Source organism: Protopterus annectens, chromosome 15.part0 (genome assembly GCF_019279795.1).
Source record: "Protopterus annectens isolate FY-2018-M chromosome 15.part0, PAN1.0, whole genome shotgun sequence".
Classification (NCBI taxonomy): Eukaryota; Metazoa; Chordata; order Ceratodontiformes; family Protopteridae; genus Protopterus; species Protopterus annectens.
The window spans coordinates 655,832,379-655,858,847 of record NC_056749.1 but is presented as its reverse complement, the minus strand read 5'-3'; positions in this window follow the sequence as shown (position 1 = coordinate 655,858,847).

Here is a 26,469-nt window from a genome sequence, read left to right as displayed (position 1 = left end):
GTTTACACACACAAAAATAACATTCAATGTTATCATTGAATATGGTATAACTACTATAATCAAAATAAAAAAAAGAGGCAAAAAGTTTCTTCCAACAATAACTTGAAATGGATTTAACATTCTTATCATTAAATACTAATGGCTTAAGCAATGCAAATAAAAGATCAAACTTACTAAAATATTTAAATCTAAATAAGGCACAAGTAGTATTTCTCCAGGAAACACATTTTTAGACTAATGATAGCTTTATTTGGAACCCTAAGGACTGTACAGTCTTAGCTCCATCCTCCTATATAACAAAGACAAAAGGAGTATCAATTCTCTGGAAGAAAAACATAATCACTCCAAAAGTTATTTATACATATGAAGACAAAGAAGGTCTACTAGCATTTTTTATAATTAAATTTAATAACAGAATATGGACTTTAGCTAATCTATATTGGTTCCCAGAAATTGGAGCAGGAAAGTTAAAAAAGTAGATTTTATTTCCAACAATTATAAATAAAATCTTATACTGGGAGGAGACTTTAATTGTACCTTAGAAGCTTCTGAAACCACCAAGAAGTCTTTTTGCATAGCAACTGTTTCAAAATCCTTAAAAAGATGAATTGATTCATTTCATTTAATAGACACTTTTAAAGTAAAAGATGATAAATCCTTATTATTTTCCCATAAAGACCATAGATTTGGAACAAAAACCAGAATGGACAAATTATTTATAATTTAAGATTTACAAACAAAAATCCTCAGCTTCTCAATAGTTCCTTGCCCCTTCTCAGATCATGACTCTCTGATAATGAAGCTCCAAATAGAGTTTAAACCTTTAATCATCTCCACAAGAATTCCATCATATATCATGAAAATTAAAGAATTCGGATCCTGGATGTTGTCAAAACTACAATTATTTCTTGAAATTAATAATACAACAGAAATCAGTAGAGTCATGGTTTGGGACTCATTAAAAGTGTATTTATTTGGTAAGACCCTTAGCTGGTACAAAAACAAAGTTAGAGAGTGGGGATCTGAATCATTAGACTTGCAAACCAGACTATTGACAGCAAAATCTAAAAATAATCAGAATCGTCCATGAGTCAAAAAAGAAATAGAGGAATTAAATAAAAAATATAATAAAATTCTAACACACAAAATTTGTCTAGCCTTGGAAAACTTAAAAATAAACTCATCAGCCACCTCCACCAGATATCTACATAATGTATCTACAAGAATTAAAATACACTCTAAAGCAAATAACACTAGTAAGTATGCAAATAAGCTAATAGCACTAGTAGTATATATCATGAAAAGAAAGGGAAAAAAGTATCAGATTTTGGTTCCATTATATGGAACACTTAAAAAAAAAGATTTAGGTACCAACCAAATAAATTTGGATACACACCTTATCAATATAAAAACATTCCTGAAAACTTAAAACTAGACCTACAAAAACCTATATCCTACAAATAAATTGTTGACAAGATAAAATAAAGTAAATCTAACAAAGCTCTAGGGATAAATGGTATAATTACGGAAATTTACAAACTCTTCCTTTCAACAGTAATCTCCCTTTTTCATAAAACTTTGCTAGAAGTCCAGTCAGAAGCAAAACTACCACCCTCATGGAACTATTCTGTCATAACACCAATTCTAAAATATAATAAACCATCAGACCTTTGCACCTCATACAGACCTATATCATTACTGCATAATGATTACAAAATATTCATGTCAATCCTAGCCAACAGAATGAAAATCCCACTTTCAAAAACAATTAATAATGATCAAACTGGATTTTTATGTAACAGGCACATGCATGATAATATTAAAAGGATACTTACTCTTATAGATTATGTGAATAAAGAAGATAGAGAAACACTTGTAATCGGATTAGACATAGAAAAAGCCTTTGATTCCCTCAACTGAGAATATCTATTTAAAACTTTAGCATTATTTGAATTTCCTCCTCCCTTCATCTTATTACTAAAAACATATATATTAATAACTTAGCCTACATTAAATTAGGTCCGTTCACCTCAGAATCTATCCATATAATGAAAAGTACTAAACAAGGATGCCCCCTTTCTCCTATTTTATTTGCTTTGGGTATAGAAATACTTGCAGAAATAATATGCAATAATCCAAGAATAAAAGGAATAGAAGTCTGTGACGAGTACATATCTAAAATAATGCTTTTTGTTGATGATATTTTATTAACCCTATCAAACTCCAGACAGTCATTAGGAGAGCTAAAAGAAGTAATGGAGAAATTTTGTAAGATTTCAGGACTGTACTTTAATAGATCAAAATCAGAATTTCTGTTTTTAAATAAGAATAAATAACTACAAGTTACAGATAAATCCATCATAGGAAAACAAGAACCTACGCTAAATTATTTAGGAATAGTGTTATGCAAAAATATAAATGAAACAATATTAATAAATTATAAAAACATTATTGAAACAATAAAAATATATATAGAAAAGTGGAACAAAATTATATTAACTTTTCAAGACAGATTGCAATTAATAAAAATGGTCTTATTGCCAAAAATACTATATGTACCATTAGCAATACAGTTAATTCCTGAAAGATGCATTCTTAAAGAAATAAACTCATGTTTAGTACAATTTTTATGGTATCCCAAAAAGAATAGAGTAGCTCTAACTCATCAGCCGCTTAAAAGCATTTATAGCATTTACTGTCTGTTTTCTGCAAAAAAGAAAAAAACAAAAAAAAAAAAATCTTGTTTTCCCGCCTTACTGAACTAGAATAGTCCAGTCTTCAGAGTTTGCTGATCTCTGGGCTTTGTCTTGGTTCCTGTGCTATTCCATATCCTTATTTGGATAAAAGGAAGCGTCTTTGTTCACCAGTGGGAAGCACTGAGCAGCCTGTTTGTCCCTAGAGTAGTGGTTCCAGCCAGAAACTTGTAGTCTATTGGCCATTTTGGGTCAATTCCTAGCTTTTTTCAGCCCCCTGTAATAAAGCCCGCTTTAGCGAGCTTTTTCACTTGTATTCAACTCAGCACAGCTCCTCGTGGTGTCCTGCAGAGTTCTACAAGCAGCAGAGAGCAAAAGAGTGACTTTTTCCTGATTTAAGTATTTTTTTCTGGCTTTTTGATTATTTACTGCTTAGCGACTGCATTTTCGCCTGTTTATACAGCTCTGCATTCTATTTAAACTGTTTTTTGTGTTGATTAACTGTTTTGCACTTTTAAAAAAGTTATTTGTTGTTTAATCTTACCTGTAGGCTAACACACTCAAGTGCGCTAGCCGTTTAAAAGCATTTATAGCATTTACTGTCTGTTTTTCCTCTGTTTTCTGCAAAAAAAGAAAAAAACAAACAAAAAAATCTTGTTTTCCTGCCTTACTGAACTAGAATAGTCCAGTCTTCAGAGTTTGCTGATCTCTGGGCTTTGGCTTGGTTCCTGTGCTATTCCATATCCTTATTTGGATAAAAGGAAGCTTCTTTGTTCACCAGTGGGAGTGGGGAGCACTGAGCAGCCTATTTGTCCCTAGAGCAGTGGTTCCAGCCATCGGGCAGCGCCGGTTAAACTATTTCTGGCTCCGTAAAGTCTGCTTTTCAATTTTTCCCTTAGAACTTCTCTACTTGCAATCTAAACAGTCTATTCTCTATCTCAAAAGCTCAGCACTTGCTCCTAAAGCATTTTTATATAGGTAAAGCTCAGCACTTGCTCCTAAAGCATTTTTATATAGGTAAAGTACTTGTATACTAAACAAAGTACTACATTAGCCTAGAATCCCCTTGAGTACCCATTTACCTATAGGTCCCTTCTGACTCAGTTACACAGCAAACTGTTTCTAGCATGTCGAAGGGTCAGTTGCTAGCCTCCTCTCCTGTTCAGCTGGTAAATCTGGGCATCTTGAGGCAATGTTACAATTGCCTCATGTACACAGACAACCCACTCCTTCTCCCACAAAACACAAATACATGTGAGAGATGCAACTATATAGCCAAACTGGAGGCTGAGCTCTCTCAACTCAGGACTGGCAAGACCAGACAGGAGGAGAAGGAAACCACGCACACCACAAACCCAGTTTCACATAGAACTATCACAACTGCAAAACAAACACATAAACACACAAAGACATACTCGGAGGCACTGATCAAAAATCTACCAAAACTACAGAGGCCTCCAAAGCAGACACCCAAGCAACTGCCACCTCAAGACATAAGACATGCAACACATAGTTCTCAAAGTCAGTGTGCTAAACAGTCACAGCCCTTAAGGCCAAACACAATGCCAGACACACTTGTTATAGGTGACTCCATAGTCAGACACACTGACGTCCCACTCACCAGACTGAACAAGGAAAAGATCACAGTAAGCTGCCTGTCAGGCGCTAGAATCCGCCACATAACACAAGCACTCAGGTCACTCCACAGCAAGTACAAGTATGACTCAGTCATTGTCCATGCCGGTGTGAACGACCTGAGACGTACCTCCCTGGACTACATGAAAAGAGACATAGAGGAGCTCTCAGATTATGTAGCCCAGGCCGGTATGACCCTGACCCTGAGCAGTATCCTACCCTCACCAAGAATGATGCCACAATACAGAGACAAAATGATCAGCTTTAATAATTGGCTTAATTACTGGTGTCATTCTAAGGGGATCCAATGACTGTCTGCCTGGGATGACATGCTTGACAAGCCACGCTGCTTCGCAAGGGACGGCTTGCACCTGTCACCCCTGGGCTTCCGGATATTGGAAAAGGCTCTTGCCACCCCCATAGTGCCTTTTTTAGGCAAGGCTCAAATGATAAACCTACCACCCTAGAAAACAAAAATGGAGAAAAACTAAGGGTAATACTGCTCAATGCCAGAAGTCTAAACCTCAAGATACATGCCCTCGAAGCCCTCCTCAGTATGGAGAACATCGATGTCTGTGCTGTGACTGAAACCTGGTTCAAGGCTCCTGAGAGCACCCCAGCACTATCAGGTTATACCTCATATCATGCATTCCGGCCCCAAAATCCGGACCGAACCACAAAAGGAGGGGGAGTATCCATATTCATAAAGGATACCCACACCTCCAGGTTAGTGGCAATGCACGAAGCATCGGAGACCATCCAGGTGCAATTAACCATAGGTAAAACTGCCCTACAGTTTGTAACATGCTACAGACCACCTTCTCAAACTCAGGAAACCCACACAGCCTTCCTGAAGACACTGGAGAGTATGAATGTCTCTCCAAACACCATCATATTGGGTGACTTCAACTACCCAAACATAGACTGGGAACATTACTCAAGCCCCAACACCCTAGCCCAAAGGTTCCTTGAGTTCATAAACTCAAATGCTATGGAACAACTAGTCACCATTCCCACAAGAGGAGAAAATATACTAGACCTGATCATCACAAACATGGGGACAAAATGCTCCACACTGGAAGTATATCCCTCATTGGTGAGATCAGACCATAAATTAATCTCACTGGAGATCCACATCCCGCCCCCACCCCAGCAAAAGACCACAGTGAAGAACTTCTCAAAGGCAAACTTCACACTTCTTAAGACTGGAGTGGTATCCTTCAAGGCCCCCGAGCCAGTGGAAACCACAACCCACGCTGCTGAAACCCTTACAAATGCCTTCTACGAGCACCTCCAGGAATGTATGGATCAAGCAATCCCTAATAAAATCAAGACCCTTTCCACCAAAGGCAGGCGCCCGGTCTGGTGGACTCCAGCCATAAACAAACTCTACAACAAGAGGAGAAAGCTACTACATGACAGAGCAAAATCCCTAAAAGGGAAGGTATCTCTGATCAATACTTGCAAAAAACTATGATCACTCATAAAATCATCCAAGGCCAACTTTGAGAGAAAAATCGCTAATGACACAAAAGACAATCATAAAGCCTTCTTTAGCTATGTTAGAAACCTGGGTGGAAACTTCCAGATATGCTCAGAATTAGTCCAAAATGATAAAAAAATCACTGAACCCACAGACATTGCCAACATACTGGCAGACAGGTTCAGTGCAAATTTCTCCCTCCCTCCCCCAAAAGGAGAAATATCTATCCCACCAGAGTCTAGCCTCCCAAACATCTCAGATGCCCAGGTGAGAGCTGCTCTCTCTAAAGCAAAAACACAGCATCAATGGGACCAGACTGTGTCCCCGGCTGTGTGCTACGAACTCAATGAGGAACTAAACCCACACATAAGGCTGCTGTTTAATCTTAGCCTTACTACAGGATACGTACCCAAAGAATGGCGACGGCAACTGTGGTCCCACTCCACAAAGGCGGTGCTTCTCACGGACCCTGGAAATTACCGCCCCATAAGCTTGACGAGCCTTGTCTGCAAAGCTATGGAGAGGATCATAATGGAACTCATAAATAAAGACATTGGGGACCTACAGACACTGGATCCTACCCAATTTGGCTTTGTCAAGGGCAGATCCTGCCTCTTGAACTTGGTCAACTTTTTCAAACAGTCACTAAGGCCATTGATGAGGGTAAGGCAGTTCACACAGCCTACCTTGACCTAGCAAAAGCGTTCGACACAATACCCCACTCGGGCATCATAGAAAAGCTCACCAGCTTAGATGTAAACCCATATGTCACAAGATGGGTTGCAAACTGGCTCAAGGACAGAACACACAGGGTTAGAGTTGCTGGTGCCATGTCAGACTCTAAGCCGGTCACGGCGGTGTCCCACAGGGCTCAGTCCTGGGCCCCTCTTGTTCGGCATTTATTTTTCTGAAGTGCAGGCAAACATAGGGGATTGTGGCTGACAAAATTTGCAGATGACTGCAAACTGGGCACCATAATTGACACTCCATCAGACACAGACATCCTCCAGAAAGGTCTCATAGAAATGGATAACTGGTGCCAGAGCCATGGCCTTAAGCTAAATGCCAAAAATGTATAGTCATACCCTTTGGGAAAAACAAGGTAACCCCTAATTACCACATAGGTGGTAATCCATTAAACACGGAAGAAGTTATCAGGGACCTGGGGACCCAAGTTGACAGTAACCTCTCTTTTGACACTCACATTGCCAAAGTGGTTAGGAAGACCTTCTACATTGCCCACCTGATCATGAAGGGATTCACATCCAGATCAGGAGAGGTCATTGTACCCCTGTACTCTTCACTTATCAGACCAATGATTGAGTACAACCCCCCATTCGGAATGTACCTTACCCGACACCTGCAGCAGTTGAAAAGACCCCAAAAGTTCCTCACCAAAAGGATAAAGGGGCTCAAACATATGTCATACGATGCCTGACTGAAGAAACTCCAGCTCTATTCAGTCGCATACCATCTGCTCAGAGGTGATCTGTGCCTGACATACAAGGCCATGTCCAACCTGGAATTAATGGACATGCTCCACCTCAAAAAATCCAAATCCACCAGAGCCACGAGAGCAAGAGACGTAAACCTCAACACGGATATAAATAGGACGTGCTGGAGGGACAGATTCATCACCCAGAGACTCCCTACACTATGGAACAGAATCCCAGTCCATGTGAGGCAGAGCCCCTCACTGACTCTGTTCAAGAGAAATCTTGACGAGTGGATGGGTGATCGTAGGTTTACCCCGGGAATCATCTCTGTATCACTGCTGGACAGAGGCACAGCAAACTAATGGGTATAGTATTCTCATCCTAAGGGGTGGTGAAAGCCACACACACTCTGGCTAGGCTTATAAATGCCCTAGGGCAGATAGCCTAGTATGAACCTATGAACATTAAGCCCTGGAAACAAGGAGGATTGAACTTCCCAGGAATAGAAACATATATAAAAGCATCTGTGCTTAAAACTACAATAGACTGGATAAACCCAAATTAATTTGCCAACTGGAAAGAATTAACAATGGATATATTAACAAATGAATTTAATCTGTTAAAAAAATTTAATAGAAGAACAAACCCTGGTACATACTATGCATAAGTGTACAATATAATATAACAAAACCTTTTAAAACAACACTGATTAATCATTAATTCAATTCCTTTAAGACACTTATCAATGCAAACATAGATCTAAAACTTTGGTTTCACCTTTTATCCCCATTTACCATCACTATATAGGGAAACAATAACCTCCTGGGAACAAAATAGATTCTTATGCTGGTTTCAATGTGTAAATAAATTAAATGTTTTAGATATACATATGATAAAAACTGATTATAATATTCCAACACTGGACTGGTTAACCTTACAAAGCATTCTAATGTACACTCAAGATTTATGCAGATTATTAATAATTCCTCTTTTAAAGATATTCCAAATCTAATAAGTTTTCTGTATGAATTTACATATAATAGTTGTGAAAAGAAAAATTCCATTTCAAATCTATATAAAGAGTTAATAACATATAAAACAATTCCCAAACCATCATACTGGCAGTTCTTAACAAAAGGTCATTCACTGTGGTTAACAGAAGAAATTAAAACTAGCATCTTACTATCAGTTAATTACACCTCTAACACACAGTACTGGAAAATATTTAACTGGAAATAATTACATAGAGCATTTTTAACACCAAATAGAATTAAAAAGATCAGTACTACATTTTTTACAAGCTTTATTTAATGAATCCTTTACCTTAACTAAAGTATTGATTATACTAAATGAAAATGAAGGTCCCTACTTGAATAAGTCAAATCTGTATTTGTTATGGACAATACCTGCTATATCTAGGAAATGCGTAACCAGACGGTGGAATTGAAATACACCCCCGACCTTGGAAGAATTCTATACTTTACTGACGACAATTGCATCGATGGAAATAAGCATCAAAGAACTATGAATCTATCCCAGGCCATTGGTAAATAATCCTTGGAAGAAAGTTATATCTTTGTTGGACACTCGCAATAATCAATATTGTATCTCTGATAACTGTTAATTATATATTTAATAACATACAGTGTATACAACTGAACGTCAGGCTATTGTAAATATTGTATATAGTTGTTTAAAATATTTAAAAATATTATGTAAATGTTATTTTAATTGAAAATAAAAAAAAATATTTGAGGAAAAAAAAGAGATGTGCATAATGAGGAAGTATTATGCATAGCTCTCATCTGTCACATTCTTACAGAGGGCGTTGCTCATGTTAGTTCTCCAATAAGGTATTGTAGAATGATTATACAGTTCCCATTGGTATTTTATAATGTATTATTTTATAATATACAATTACTTCTGATTTTTTTATGTATATATAACATACAATGATAAGTTTGAATGTTTTGTAAATAAACTGAAATTAAGCTATGCATGTTCAGTAGATTTGGTCATAATAGCCTGTAAGCAGCTTGTAGTGAGAAATAGTTCTGGAGTTTAGATTTATAGCTATTTAGATCCTGCTTTGTGCTTCACATTTCCAATTTTTACTATTTTTTATACTACTCTTTTTGTCAAGTATCAAAACACAAACATTTTGGTATTGTAACTAGAGTTTATGCTTTAAGCTTATTTCTTAAAAATCTCATATAATTGCTTGTTTATGCAGACTTAAAAAATGTTATTTTTCTTAAACTATTACCCCCTACAGACTTAAAAAATCTATATGCTTTTCATGCCCATATTGGTCATTTGTTTAGCAATTAAGTATTACTGGAAGATTTGGTTTTGCACATTGTTGTTGAAGCAATTGTAGCACTACTTGTTTTTGAGATGTGATTCCAGTTTACATGCATTTTGTGGATATTTTGATTCGCTGTAAATTTTAGTAGGTAGATGATTTGCAGTTAGTAGGGGCTATTTTACTGAAGCTGATTTTTTTCAGCTATAGGTATAATGAACTATGTTGTGTGGAATGTGAGTGAACTGTCAAAGGTTGCACATGTTGAGAGGAATAGACTTTGCTAGTGTATTGGCAAGAGTGGGTCAGAAGTTGTGCAACAGTCTTAAGGTTGCCCTCTGTCAAGAAATTCCTGACAGGAAATCAGGTTATCTGCTAAAAAATCTGGAAATAGGGATCTCTACCAGGAAATTCAGTGCTCTGTGTTTGCCCATACCTTACTTGGATAGAAGGATGTTCTCTGTTCACCTATGAGAGAGGGGAGCTTTGAGCAGCCTGTCTGCCCCTGGAGGAGTGGTTTCAGTCCAGAAATTAGTAGTTTATTGACCGTTTTGGGCTAATTTCTATCTCTTTCATTTCCCTGCTATAAATACTGTATTTGCCTGGTTTTGCGTGCTGGGCAGCACCAGTTAGCTAGGGTAAAACTATTCCCGGCTCCACAAAGTCTCCTCCTCAATTTTTCCCTTGGAACTAGACAAACGTTTAACTTAAGCACTCAAGCCACTCATTTCTCAGCCGGTCACTTACTCAAAACTTATAGCAAGCACTTATAATCCATAGCACTAGACCCTCCTCTACTGTACAGAAGGACAAGGCTTTCTTTTCGACCTTACCAGCCATCCAGTAAAACAGTTCACTGTACCTATCCAGGCATGTCCAAAGGGCAGTTTCAGGTGTACTCTCCAGTCCAACTGGTGAATCTGGGCATTTTGAGGCAATATTACAACTGCCTCATGTACACAGACAACCCCCTCCTCCTACCACCAAACACTAATACACGTGAGAGATGCAATTATACAGCCAAACTGGGGCTAAGCTTTCTCAACCCAAGACTGGATCAAACAGTCAAAAGGAAAAGGGAAATACTTGCATCACACCACCAGTCTCACATAAACCCATTAAAGCAGCACTGGAAAAAAACACACATAAATACATGAAAACATACTCGGAGGCTCTAAATAAAAATCTGCAAAACCAACAGAAACCTCCAAAGCAAACATCCACATAACCTTCACCCCCCCCAACACAAACCATGAAACACATACTTCACAAAACCAGTGTGCCATGCAATCACAGCCATTAAGGTAAAATAACATACCCAACATACTAGTAATAGGTGACTCTATTAGTCAGGCACACTGACATCCCACTCACTGGGCTGAATAAGGAGAAGGTTACTGTTAGCTGCCTGTCGGGTGCCAGGATCCACCACATAACATAAGCACTCAGGTCACTACAGAACAAGTACAAATATGACTCTGTCATTGTCCATGTTGGTGTGAATGACCTGAGCCGTACCTCTCTGGACTACATGAAAAAAGACATGGAAGAGCTCTCTGATCTTGTAGCCCAGGCCAGTATGACCCTGACCCTGAGTAGCATCCTGCCCTCACCAAGAATGATACCACAGTATAAAGAAAAAAATCTCAACTTCAACAATTGGCTAAGTTTCTGGTATCATTCAAAGGGGATCCAGTGTCTGCCTGCCTGGGATGACATGCTTGACAAGCCACGCTGCTTTGCTAGAGACGGCTTGCATCTGTCACCCTTAGGCTTTTGAATAGTGGCCAAGGCTCTTGCCACCCCCATAGTGCCTTTTTTAGGCAAAGCTCAAAAGACAAACTTACTGCCATAAGTAGCACAAGTAACAAAAAACTGAGGGTAGCGTTACTCAATGCCAGAAGTCTGAAACTCAAAATGCATGCATTGGTGGCACTCCTCAGTATGGAGAAAATCGATATATGTGCAGTAACAGAAACCTGGTTTAAGGCTTCAGAGAGCACCCCAGCACTACCAGGCTACAACTCATACCATACAGTTTGGCCACAGAACCCAAACCGAAATACAAAAGGCGGGAGCGTATCCATATTCATCAAGGATACCCACACCTCCAGATTAGTGGCACAGCACAATGCTTCAGAGATCATCCACGTGCAACTAACAATGGGCAAAACTGCAATTCAAATTGTAGCTTGCTACAGATCACCCATCGTGTCCCAGGACCCCCATTCCATGTTCCTGGAAACACTGGGAAACATAAAGGTCCTACCAAACACCCTAATATTGGGTGATTTCAGTTATCCAAACATTAACTGGGAGAACTACTCAAATACTAACTCCCTTGCCCAGCATTTCCTAGAATTTATAAACTCAAATGACCTGGTTCAACTGGTCAACACTCCCACCTGAGGTGACAACATATTAGACCTGGTCATTACCAACATGGGCCACCGGTGTTCCACACCAGAGGTCAACCCCTCACTGGTTATATCTGACCATAAACAAATCACTTTGGATATCCACATTCCGCCCCCACTCTGGACAAGAAAACCACCGTGAAAAACTTTTCAAAAGCAAACTTCACGTTACTTAAGACCAAGGTGGAAAGTTTCAAAACCCCCATGCTGAAGGATTGCTGTCCAAGCTGCAAAACTCTTTACTAATGCATTCTACAGGCACCTACAAGAATGCATGGATCATGCCATCCTAAGCTAAACCAAGACTCACTCCTCCAAGAAAAGGAAACCAGTCTGGTGGACTTCTGCCATAAACAAACTATACAATAGAAGGAGGAAACTAGTACAGAAAAGAGTAAAATCCCAAGAAGGGAAGACATCCCTGATCAGTATCAGCATGAAACTATGATCCCTCATAAAAATCATCCAAGGCAAGCTTTGAAAGAAAAATTGCCAATGACTCCAAAGATAACCACAAGGCATTTTTTAGCTATGGCAAGAATCTAAGTAGCAATGCTCAGATCTGCTCCGAGTTAGTGCAGAATGGCACAAAATACACTGAACTGACCGATATCACCAACATCCTGGCAGACAGGTTCAGCGCAAACTTCAGCCCCCTCTCAGCACCAAGAGGGCCCATAACCAAACCAGATGAATGTAGAGTCCCTGAATTCACAGACACTCAGGTTAAAACAGCCCTCTACAAAGCCAAAAACACAGCATCAATGGGACCGGACGGTGTCCCAGGCTGCATCCTACATGAGCTCAAAGACAAACTAACCCCTCACCTAAATACACTGTTCAAACCTCTCCACAGGCTACGTACCCATAGAGTGGCGCACAGCAGCAGGTATTCCACTCCACAAAAGTGGAGCCACAACAGACCCCGGGAACTATCGCCCTATAAGCCTGACTAGCTTGGTCTGCAAGGCTATGGAGCGCATCATCATGGAACTCATTAACAGAGACATTGGGAACCTCCAAACACTGAACCCTACCCAGTTCTGCTTTGTTAAGGGCAGATCATGCCTCCTGAACCTGGTGGACTTCTTTGAGACAGTTACCAAGGCTATAGATGAGGGAAAGGTGGTACACGCATCCTACCTAGACCTCGCAAAGGCCTTCAACACCATTCCCCATTCTGGTATTATAGACAAGCTCACCAGCGTGAACATAAAGCCCTATGTCACAAGATGGGTTGCCAACTGGCTCACGGACAGAACCCACATGGTGAGAGTTGCGGGAGCTAGGTCCGACTCTAAATTGGTTACAAGTGGAGTTCCCCAGGGCTCAGTCCTAGGACCCCTCCTGTTCGGCATATACTTCTCAGAGGTACAGGCAAGCACAGGAGGACTATGGCTGACCAAGTTCGCAGACAGCTGCAAACTAGGGGCTATAATTGACTCTCCGTCTGACACAGACATCCTCCAAAAGGATCTCACTGAGACAGATACCTGGTGTGAAAACCATGACCTCAAGCTAAATGCCAAAAAGTGCATAGTCATCCCCTTTGGAAAAAACAAAGTACCCACAAACTACCACATAGGTGGCAGTCCCCTAAATATGGAAGACATAATAAGTGATGTGAGGACCCAAGTAGATAGTAATCTCAAATTTGATAATCCCATTGCCAAAGTGGTTAGAAAATGCTTCTATGTGGCCCACCTAATCACAAAACGGTTCACATCCAGATCAAAAGAGGTCATTGTACCTCTCTACTCATCCCTCATCAGACCCATCATAGAATACAATGCCCCATTTGGGATGTACCTTACAAGACACCTGCAACGGCTGGAAAGACCACAGAAGTACTTCACCAAGAGGATCACTGGCCTCAAACAGGTGCCCTATGCAGCTTGACTGAAGAAATTACAGCTGTACTCTGTTGCATACCGCCTACTCAGAGGTGATCTCTGCCCGACATACAAGGCCATGTCCAACCCAGAATTAATGGACATGCTCCACCTAAAGAAAACCTTATCCTCACGAGCCACATGCTCTAGGGATCTAAACCTCACCACAACAATAAATAGGACATGCTGGAGGGATAGATTCCTGTCCCAGAGACTTCCCATGCTTTGGAACAAGATCCCAATCTACATCAGGCAGAGCTCCTCGCTAGCACTCTTCAAAAGAAATCTTGACAAGTGGATGGGAAACGGAAAGTTTACTTCGGGGATCACTTCAGTGGCTCTGCTGGACAGAGGCACAGGGAACTAATCTAAGGGAGTGGCGAAAGCAAACACATTCTGGCTAGGCTTATAAATGTCTTCAGGCAGATAGCCCAGTACTTACCTATGAACCTATGTATGGTGATCTTGATAAAGAGGTAAAGTATGGAAGAATTAGGAACTTAGTGTGACAGTGTCATCCTCAACATCTTTTGGTGAGGTTATTTCCATCAACCTTACTCACCCCTATCTACAAGTGAGTCATCATATTGCCTGTAATACTGCACTAATGCAAATTAGCATTCTTAAACATATGCAACTTTGGCTTCTGTAGAATATGCCCTTTAGCAGAATGCATGTCCTCTCCTCTTTATTGAGAAGTCAAAGGTAACAGGTGGCTTTCAGAAATAAATCACAACAACTCTTGTGTTTTTCTAAAGTGACCCATTAATGTTGAAATGGTCCTTTTTGTCTTTGCATTCTGCATATGAATTCTGAAAGCTTTGTAATTTTTTTCTTATCAGAAAGGGCTACAATCAAAATGTAAAAGAAATTTCTCCAAACAAGGTAGTAGTAAACCTATAAAAACGCTGAAGTATTTTGCTTCTGTAGTGACCCATCTCCAGCACCGTATACAGTTTCTCTGTATTTAGTATATATTTTATTAATGATGTGTTTGTGTGTGTGTGTTGTGTATATATATATATATATATATATATATATATATATATATATATATATATAGATAGATAGATATATATCATGAAGCATATTAGGGAAAGCAGTTATTTTATTTTTCTTCACCACCCTAAACTTGTTCTTTCATTTCAATTCTTAGGGCAGCTGCATTTAGTGAATGCTGCATTTATCTGAATGCTAATTAACATTACATGTGAACTCTGCTTGCTAGGACTAACATAAACATAATGGTGTCTGAATTATAGTAAGATAGCACCACTATCATATTATAAAAGCTTAATATAAAATATGTCTCACCTGTCATAATAACGCAGTACACTGTCAGTTTGCAATGACACCAATCTCTTAATGATTCACTTTTAATTTAATGAATGCTATAAAAGCAACATTTAACATGCACTTTCCATGCTTCATTTTTGCAAAATAAAGCATTTTGGATATATGAGACCTTCACTGTTGAATTTAATTCTGAAACAATATCTACAGTGGCAAAATTACACCAAATAATCTCATTTGCAAACTTTGGTTTGATCTGATCCACCATTGCTACTAATTTGAAACCAACTTTACTTCAGGCTATTGTACCAGTATGCACTTTAACTCTTAAGTCCATATATGCATTATGAATGTAAAAATACACTGCTACACAGATGGATCCAGCCTGAATCTAAAGGTACTTTGCAAAGAATAGGCTAATTCCTCTGCCCTATAGCAAACATCCAATAAACAAATTACATGGTTTGCATTGAGAAATATACAGATCACTGGTGGTTTGGTGAGTTATATTTGAAGCAACCATTTTGATAAAAGACATGAAGTGTTCAGGTTTTCACCATGTAATTTTGTCTGATTTATGTGAGATGGTAATTTGTGACAAGTTAGTAGTAATTCTTTTAACATGATCTTGATTACTGGCAGTAGCTGTGTGTGTTTCTGACCTTATAATACATGCTGTGACTAGTTATCTAGTTTTATTGTGCTGGTTATTAATCTGATAAATCTTGTAAAAATCAAAATAAACTACTGTATTGTTTTTGGGCAGTTCTAACATAATATTTATTTTCATTGTCTCTATAACAGTATCAACAGTATCAACAAGAACATTATATAACTGTTCCTTGTAGCAGTATTAACAGTTGGGATTATATTTTCCATTTTGGATCCTGGTTGTTGCATTTAATTGTTGGAGAGTTGGTGTGGTTCTTGTTGTGGTTTTTTATAACTAAAAATGCCTACCTTAGAATGTCATTGGCCAAAATACAGGTTTTCTGTTTGTTGATGCTACTGATCTATTCGATGTGATCATATATACTTTTCACAAACATGTATCAGACACTTACATGTATTTTGTTTGAATCTCTTGTTTGGTTCTCAACTTAGATATCATTTATAAAAGATTAGACAACTGCATATATCCTCAAGAAGGAAAATGTTCTAATTTTTTACAGTAACAGAAATGTAAAATGGATGTAATTTAATATTTATATTTTTTATATCTAATCAAATGTGGTGCTAGTTAACCTGCTTTTGCATACTATAACCATATTCAATCATATATATTGAATTTCTTTTTCTCTTTCTCTTTAAGAACTTTATCATCTAATTAATTCAGGAAGATATGCTAATTAATCATTCATTGTTCTACTTTGCAGTTGGTAATATTTATTTTATTTTGGTCCTGTTCTATATTTAACTTTGTTATCTCTGTCAAAATAATACAAAAGTTGTTTATATAAATACATCCTATGGCACATGTATTTAGTAATATAAACACAAAATATTATATATTTTTCTTTTTTTTTATTTTTATTTTAACTAAAGATAATTTTTCTTCTCAAAATCAGTAAAGTTTCCTTGAATAATACAATTTTAGTTTTAGAGGAATTTATTATATTTTATTATATAATTAGATACATAATTTTTAACAAGTGGTGGTGGAAAGTAAACTATTGTTGCTTGTTAGGTGGTTGGCTTGGATAGTAAATGTTGCTCAGGCTAGGAGTATTTGGCTCCATGGAAATCTAATTCGGTTATAGAACTTTAGCTTTATTTCTTATTGGATTTTTTTTGTTCTTTTTTTGGTATATACTAATTAAACCATTTTGATTTATATTCCTGTCTCATTTATGATTAATCATAGATTTACTCATATTCATGTTAAATCTGATGGAATAATGACTTTTATCATTTCACAATAGAAATGAATGGTTATAATTTATGTAAATTCTTTCACTGTGCTTTATGTCTTACTTAAAATGCGTATCTGTTAATATTAATGGTTTGAATAATAGTTGTAAGAGGGGAAGTCTGCACAAAAATTTGAAACTATTCAGTTCCCAAGTTGTTTTTTTCTTACAAGAAACACACATTTGTCTGAAGACATAGATACACTTAATACTAGATGTTATTCTGTGTTATTTAGTTTTCACCATTTTCAAAAGAAGAGAGGAGTAGCTATATTGTGGAATAATTCTTTACCTATAACTAAAGTTCTAAAAAATAATAAAGAACAGCAATGGATGAAGCCAGGCAATATTAAAGTCTCAAATCCAGGTAAAATAGAGGCAATTCGAATCACAGTTCAACTTGTAAATACAGAATAAACAGCTGAGTTCAAAACCATAAAAACTCCTTTATTGTAAACAACCATAGGTAAGCCCTTTCACAATACAGCTTCATCAGACCATTGAACAACTACTAAAGCAACCCTGTATATAAACTAACATGAATTAAACAATTAAGCAATTATCTAATCACCTCAAATGAACCATCAATTTAAACTTACAAAGGGAAAATAAAACAACAAAATATACATTCCTCTATACAAATAAAATAGTACAATTTTGTAGATACATATATAAATATACACCTATTTAAATATGTATATGTTATATAATATATATATATATATATATATATATATATATATATATGCATTTAAAAACAATTTAAATCAAATCATTTGTGTAACCTTCTTTTTTTCAAAAAGTTGGTTTAATTCCCACTGCACCCATCTGCCTGCTGTACGAATTTAAGCAAGTCACTTAACCGGACATTACATCCAGGAATAATTTATGTAATGCTGCTTAGGTTATATGATATATAGCAATATATGTGAAGTGTAATGTTTGTTCATTTTAATTTGTTGATACAGTTTGATTACTTTTGTATAAATGTAAATGTATCTATGTCCCAAGTGATAATTCAATACAGATGTTAAAAAAAAAAAAAATGGTTATTTATTTCATTTTACTGTGACAAGTCATCAGTCATTAATGATGCCATTCTGCGCCACCTTATCTGCACTGTCATTTGTAACTCTATTTCACTTTTCTGTAACTTTTGCACAGGCTTCTTTTCTGTTCACCCTTTCAGTTCATCAAATTTTACTTGTATCTGCTTCTCCCTTTGAGTTTACGTGTGGAACATAAAACTGAAAACAAAAACTTTATCTGCCTATTACACCCCCTTTACTTAGTGGCTGGTACAGCTACTCCTTTCACCCTACCACAACTGCACTTCTGACTGAAAGCTTCTAATTCTATTGTTCAGAAATATAAGTAGGATTCTGGACTAAAACCAAGCAAATTAAAATAATGAGTCCTAGATATATGCTGAAACATTTTCTGTGCTCTAGCCAAATTCATGCTTTGATTTACAATTGTCATCATTTGCCTGTTATGGTGGGGGTGCAGTGGTTAGCATTGTTGCCTCACAGCAAGAGGTTCTCCCATTCGATTCTTGGCTGGAGCGCCTTCTGTGTGGAGTCTGCATGTCCTCCCTGCAGTCGAGTGACACTTAATGACATGCAGGTAGGTGCGTGCATGAATGGTTGGGCATCGGGCTGGCAACTCAGCACCATAAAAAATCCACTGCCAGTCATTAGTGGACTGGAGTTCCTCTGTGGCCACCCCTAACCGGGAAAAGCCAAAAGACATCATTTACCTGTTATGCATAAAAATATCATATGACCTATGTGATAATTTCATTAGCTCCGTGACAAAAAAATTTACTTCACAAACCACTGGTAGTGAGCTATACAAGTCAAACTTATTAAGCACACTTGCCATAACTATGACTATCGGTATCAAAAAATGTTTTCAAGGGAGTAAGCCCATTAGGGGCATCCACGTGGAAGACATTACCCCAGTACTCCTCTTATTATGAATTCTAACTACCTAGATACACTATCACAAGAAAGAGATACACCCTGAAAGGGGGAAAATATGGATCCTGCAACTGAAATCTCACACTGCAGATAAACCAAAACTTTTTCGAAGTTTCAAATTCAAAAAGTTACAGTCAAGAAAACAGACTTCAGAAAGTAAAGATCCATCAAAAAGAAACAGTCTTGCCATTATCTTGAAGGCTTCACTCTTCATGATACAACAACAACACAGGTTATATTTTAAATATAAAATAAATGGCAGCATCCTGGACAGAAAGAATACACTTTACTAAACTCACAAGTATTTTGGCTGTTCATTCTTCATTAGACCAAAAAGTGTAACTGTGAGCCCTCTTTAGAAAGTTAAGCCATATAAATAAAGATCATTATTAATACAGCTGTTTTTTTTCTTTTAACAATGGTACTACTATGAATATATTTTTAAGTATTATTTGGCTTCAAATTCAAATTTCAGCACTCAACATGCTGACTGCCAACACGCAGGAAAAAAAAAAGACCAAAAATGCAGAAGAGCGATTCTCAAAAATCATTCTTCTCCTTTAAACGTCTTTTTGTAGAGGGTGCACCCCCTGCACCCCCAGAGCATATATATACTGTACCAACTCCAAGATCACCATACCTTGGAGAAAAGAGAACATTCTGAGAAATGGCATCTCTGACTTAATATATTTACGGCAGTTCTTTTGGCTATTCAGTCCTTGTGTTTTGGGACTCAGTGTAGCAAATCCCGACATTTCAAATGGTTACTGTATTTTTTTGTTGCTAGTTCTTTTTTCACCACCATCTAGTTTCCAGCTGAAATAGGAAATTAGCATTATCTTTTTCCATAGAGAGTAGGAATATAGTTTTGAAAATACTGATATTTAAATATATTTTTGAGCAAAAGTATATGGTTATTCCATTAGTGTGCTCTTTGTTTTAAATGCCCTGTTGGTGAATGATTCTATATTTGAATTATCCCTTACTTTAATCCTTTTAAAATGTTTTGTAAATAAACACCATGGCATATAGCACATTGCAGGAGAAACAAAAAATTACATGACAGAATTGCTGACCAATTTTATTTTTGTGCCCCGTGTCGAAACAGAAAATAATTTATACACAGCTGCTTGAACATCTAAAAAAAATTGGCATCTTCACTGATTTTCAGCATGGCTTTGGACTTGATCATAATATACTAAACAGTCTCTGTACAGTAACATAGTCACAAGTGCCCTTTTATTAACATAATAAGGAGCCTTGAAAGTATCAAACGTCAGATTCTGCTATACAAGCATGAAGTTCTCAGTTTTCATCATCCAGTTATCTTCTTATCTTCTGCTTTCAAAACTACCTCAGAAGTAAAATCTTTAATGTATGGACCTGCAGTTCTATTTTGGAGTAATTTCCACCACTGGAGTCCTTCAAAAATCTGTAATCAGACATATTTTTCCATGCATAAATGATATTATCATCAAATGCCTTTCCCCACTTTTACGGTGGTAATGATATAGCCTTACCTGTGGCCACATCTGATTCATCCTGATACCCAGATGAGTCAGGGCTTCTCTCATGCAATCCATTAATCTCTTGGCTGGATGTGTACATCTCCTTTTCCCTTCTACCTGTCTGTCCCAAATCTGCTTTAACAAATCATCTGCTTTCCTATAGAAATAACTAAACCACCATAATCTGTTCTCTTTTTCACTTTCTTTACAACTGATACTACTTTGGCTTCAACATTGCCATCCCATTTTCTTCATCTGTCCCATCATGTTCATCCTATGGCCATCACAGGCATGGCATCCACATCAACTCAGGGTTCCTCAGCTGGTCTGCCTTTACTGCACTGTATTCTGTACCACACACACACACACACACACACACACACACACACTGCTGATTTTATACTATTTCAGCTTCTTTGGCATTCTTCTGCCACAGGCTAGAACATAGATTTTATGCCAGTTTGCAGAACCACTTAGTCTAGCTTTCATCTTCTCATTCAGATGTCCCTTCTACACAGCCACACCTCCCAGATACATGAAGATGTTAAAATGCTCCATTATTTCCCTTCTAGCTCAATTTTCAGATTTTTAAAAAATGTTTCCTTTTGTCTTTTCTCGGTTTTATACCATGTACCTTCCATTTTGCATTACTGGCTCTTGTCCTTTGTTGCTGTTCCTGTTCAGAGATTCCTTGTCATGCCACATCATCTGCATAGAGAGACTTTGATGACCTGTGACCTCCAACCTTTAATCCATCACCATTATGAGCAGGAGAAGGCTAAGAACTGAAGCTTGATGCAAACTCACTCTACAGAAAATTCCTCTCTGGATCTAAACACTGTTGATCATTGCATCATTGGATTCTTGTGCATTGTCTGCATTAATTCTGCCAGTGTTTCTAGGACATATAATCACCACAGGACTGTCCAGATCACCTTTCCTGGGACCTTGTCATATGCTTTCTTCATATGTATAAATACCTAGTTGGTTTCTTTTATCAGCTCTGGCTTTTTCACCTCTATCTGTCCAATTGCAAACAATAGGTCAGTTATACTGCACCTTAATCTAAATCCAAACTGCTCTTTTCCCCATCTTACTTTTTGCTACCCTGTGTATTAATTTATAAGTTACCCTCTCCGGCACCTTCCTGCAGTGAGACAGGATCGACATCAATGTACTGTCCACAATTATGTCTCTCCCCTTTATTCTTTTACAATGATTGGCACAATCCCTCCAAATGACATTATTCTATGTGCGAAAGGTATCAACTCAACAAGAGTGAATACGGCAGCATCATAATCTAAAAAATACCTTCAAGGCAAATACAAGAAACAAACTCAATCTGCCCTAATATCCTTCTTACAATAATCCTTCCTAAAACTACAATAATCCTTCCTAAAACTGCTGCAGCTTTTTATTACTCTGCAACAACAGAGAGAATACAAATCCTTATTCATACTTGACTCTAATAAATCAAAATTTACTCAGGTTAAACATCACAAGTATAAATGACTCTCCAGCACAAAACAGCTGCTATAGTAAACATGTAACATAATGTATCTTGCTATAGTTACAAACATCTCACACCTAACCTGGAAATGCCTTTGCTAAAATTGATTCTTTCCAATGATAGCTTAAGATGTTTCTTTTTACATTGTAATCCTCTCAAGATACCTTTACTATTCTAATTACATTTAGTTTATTCTGTAGCTTCACCAACCTTTTATCCAGTCATAAACACTTTTCACAACAGTTGAAAAGGTCAGATGATTTCCTATAGCAACATACATCATTCATTTTTTTTTTGTCTATCCATACATTAAAATTAATGAATGAGAACTACTGTCCTACCCTAAGGAAAATTCTCATGAGTCTTTAACTGTTCAAAACTCAGTCCTACAATGTGTTTTCCTTAGAAAGATCTCCTTTTTGACTTACAGCACATGAAAAATGCTTTACCAAAATGACTGCAGCTAGGTGGAACTATCTCTCTTCATACCACAAAACAGACACAAATTATACCATCTTTAGAAAAAAAAGGCTACTAAAATAAACCTAATAACAAATAGAAATAAAATGTCTCAGAAAATCAGACTAGTTCCTATAATGCACGTTTGCACTTGTTAAAATGCATTAATTTAGTGTACACAGATTAAAATTCAATTATATGGATTTGTAAATATGTAGTTTATAGATGTTAAATCATCTAAGCTACCATAGTACAAGGTAGCCGGATATTACTTGGGATATTTTACAGTGAAAATGTTAACTTCTAGGTAATCATTAGTTGTGACCTAAATGTACTGTTCTAGTTTTAGCTGTTATTCATAAGTGTGATCAAGTATCTTTATTAGCTGGCTTTTCCCCTGACTGCTGTGCATTCCTGGCCCCAGCGTTTCTTCTTTCTTTCTTTCCACCCAGTCCACAGTAAGACTTGTGAAACTAGCTGCCTGGTCATTAAGGACACTTACAAGCTATCTCAGCCATCTCATCCTCTAGGTAACAGATTCAGGCTGTCCTACTTCAGAACACTGGCATCAAAGGAAGCAAGATACTTTCCAACCACCCAGTCCGCAGTAAGACTTGTGAAACCAGCTGCCTGGTCATTAAGGACCCTTACAAACTATCTCAGCCATCTCATCCCCTAAGTAATGGATTCAGGCCATCCTACTTCAGAACCCTGCCATCAAAGGAAGCAAGATAGTTCATTGTCCTAGTCCTAGCTGTAAAACTAAATGATTACTAAATAACCTGTGTGTGTATTTAAAATATGCTACTTAGCCAGGATACCCAGCAAACATATTCCCCACATCCCTTTGGGAACAAACCCTTAGTTTTCCTTAGTGTCTCTTTCCATATAAGCTATCTGTGTCATTCCTAACTCTTTAGTAGCTTTTCACGGGTCTGTATTATAAAATTGAAAAGACTTTACCGCGAACGCTCACATGAGCAAAAATGCTGGTAATCAAAATTGCTATTGTGGGGGGGCTGCGCCTCCCCACCCCCCGCTAAATATATATTCTAACTCTGAGGTCGCACTACAGTGAGGAAAGGGCATATATCCCACTCCTCACTGTAACACGACCCCACAATCACGGTTTCAATTCCTGGCATTTTTGCTCATGTGAGTGTTCACGCTAATGTCTTTTCGTGCATCTAATATAAACCCGCTTTTTGCTATTCTCTATCTTCTGCTGCTATATACGTGAGCCCACTAGGTGGCACCCTAAACTAGACTTGTCCTGCACTCTCTATCCCCTCTCTCTAATAGCATATCACTTAGTTCTTTTTCCCCAGTCTCTGACTTCTCCAAACTTCCCTTCTTTTAGCTTAATTCCCATTCTCCCAGGTAATTTCCTCTGTTTCCACTCAGTTTCCCCATACTATCGCTACTACTTACCTGTGTCTACTGAGAATTTTTCAGTAGTCAGCTGTTCACAGATTGTTCTCACATTTTCTTCTTTTACCTATCTGAACCTACTCCGCCCTCCTACCCTACCCCCAAATTCCTCCTACCCCCACTACACCTATTCTTATACTTCTGTAAACACACCCCCCATTCTGTAGCATCCAATCACACCCCCCCCCTCATTACAGTACTAAATTATTTACCATCCTTTTACATACTGCTGATCTTAAAGTACCAATTCAGTACATAGGACTTTCTCTCTTACTTCTCCCTTATCAATCCCCACCACCTTCAAATAAACATACTTATTTCCCCGTAATATGCCCTTATTATCCATGTCCAGACATATACAGCCATTTCTCTTATACATATTTTTACCTACTCTGTCTGCATCCTTTGTCTTAACTGCCTATGAATACCTCACTTACCATCCACTCAAGCAAACATCACTACTAACTCATGTAACCTCCCAAAACCACATAAACATTATATCTACATCCTTCTATCTACTACCAAAGTATCACAGACTAGCTGACATTACCGATCCCCAACTCAGGAAATCTCAATATATACTCTACAAATTCCTAAAGCTCACCCATAGACTTCAACAACACCCCTTACTACATGGTGATATTCACCCCAACCCTGGCCCTAAGAACACAGAAAGAACAGACCCCTAAAAACTAAACCCCTGTACCACTTACACTCCTACTTATACCCCCACAAAAAATACCTATTTCTCTCATTATAGCACATCTCAACATACATAGCTATAACAATAAAATTTCTCACCTTCATGCCTGCTTGGCCTTACATTCATTTGATATTCTATGTCTTAATGAAACATGGCTCAAACCTTTAACCCAGGACAATGAAATTACCCCAAATGGATACAATATTCTGAGAACTGACTGCAAAACCAAAAAGGGTGGGGTTGTGGCAACTCTCTACAAATCAGGGCTACACGTTATTTCACTAGATGCACAACTATCTTCAGATAGTAATTCAGAAATCCTTATTACTTAACTTAAGATCAATGCCTGTAAATCCATCTATATAATATGCTCCTACCTTCCTCCTCACAATAACATCAGTACCCTTGAAAATATCCTTAACTGGCTCTCAACTAGCTTCCCACAAGAAACCATAGTACTGGGTGACTTTAATATAGACTGAAATAACTGTACTTCTACCAAACCTACTACCCATATAAACCTGTATGGCTTTACCCAAACAATTACCACCCCCACCAGAATCCATTAACCCAACAACAAAGAAAGCACCTTGGACTTGTTTTTAATAAATAGTCATCCCCTGACTTACAAAGCAAGCACCCTCCCTGGTGACATTAGTGACCACTCACTGACCTATATAATTAGACAAAAGGTCAATATCCCCAACCCAATCATTTATAGAACTACCTGGAACAACAAAAATTTTAACCCAGAAACTTCCAAATTGAACTTAAAGCATGTAATTGGTCACCCCTTAGATACCTCCAACTACAGGATGCAGTGTTATACTTTAACACCGAATTCTTACAAATATTCGATAGTCATGTCCCTATTCGCTCTATCAGAACTAGGACCATAACTGCTCATGGCTCACAAAAGAGACTAGACATCAAATTCTACTAAGAAATAAAATCTGGACCAAATGGAGAATTACTAAAAACCCTACAGATCATCAAAACCTTAAACAGTTGAGAAATGCTACTAGAAAATCAATTTTTCTAGACAAAATAACTATTACTTTCAACTTCAGCAAGCTCAGCAACTCAAACCACAAAAGTTCTGGACAGGTATTAACAGACTTCTTCTACACCCAGGTCACTCCAAAATACCAACCCCATCAGGCACCACTTACAACAATCCGAAGCATATTGCTGATGCCTTTAATACCTTCTTCACTGAGGCTGTCCAATCTCTGGCTAATTCCCTACCTCCTGCTAGCATAAGAATGTCTTCCTCCACATCAGTCTTACCTCCTCCATTTCATTTACAACCAGTTCCAATAACCCTCACCTGCACCCTTCAAAAACTCAAACAATGCAACCCCTCAGCTGACCGTCTACCAGCTCAATATCTGCAAATAGATGCTAGGGTTCTGGCATATCCCATTTCCATCTGAATTAATAGAACTATTACTGAAGGAACTATCCCATCTCTTTGGAAAATCTCCTATATTATCCCACTACATAAGGGTGGTACCTCAACTGAACTCTCTTTTTTCCAATATCCTTACTCTATTTAGCAAAAATCATGGAAATATGCATCCACTGACAACTGCTACATCACTTACTCCAAAATAACTTACTATCCAACTGTCAGCATGGTTTTAGGCCACTCCATAGTACCACCACTGCTCTCTAGTCCTTCTCTGACTCCATTAACAAAAATCATAATAGCAATCTGCTGTCCTCTGCACTCTTTATTGACCTGTCAAAAGCCTTCGATATGGTTAACCATCAGCTACTTTTAAATATAATTGACAAAAACAAGCAGGC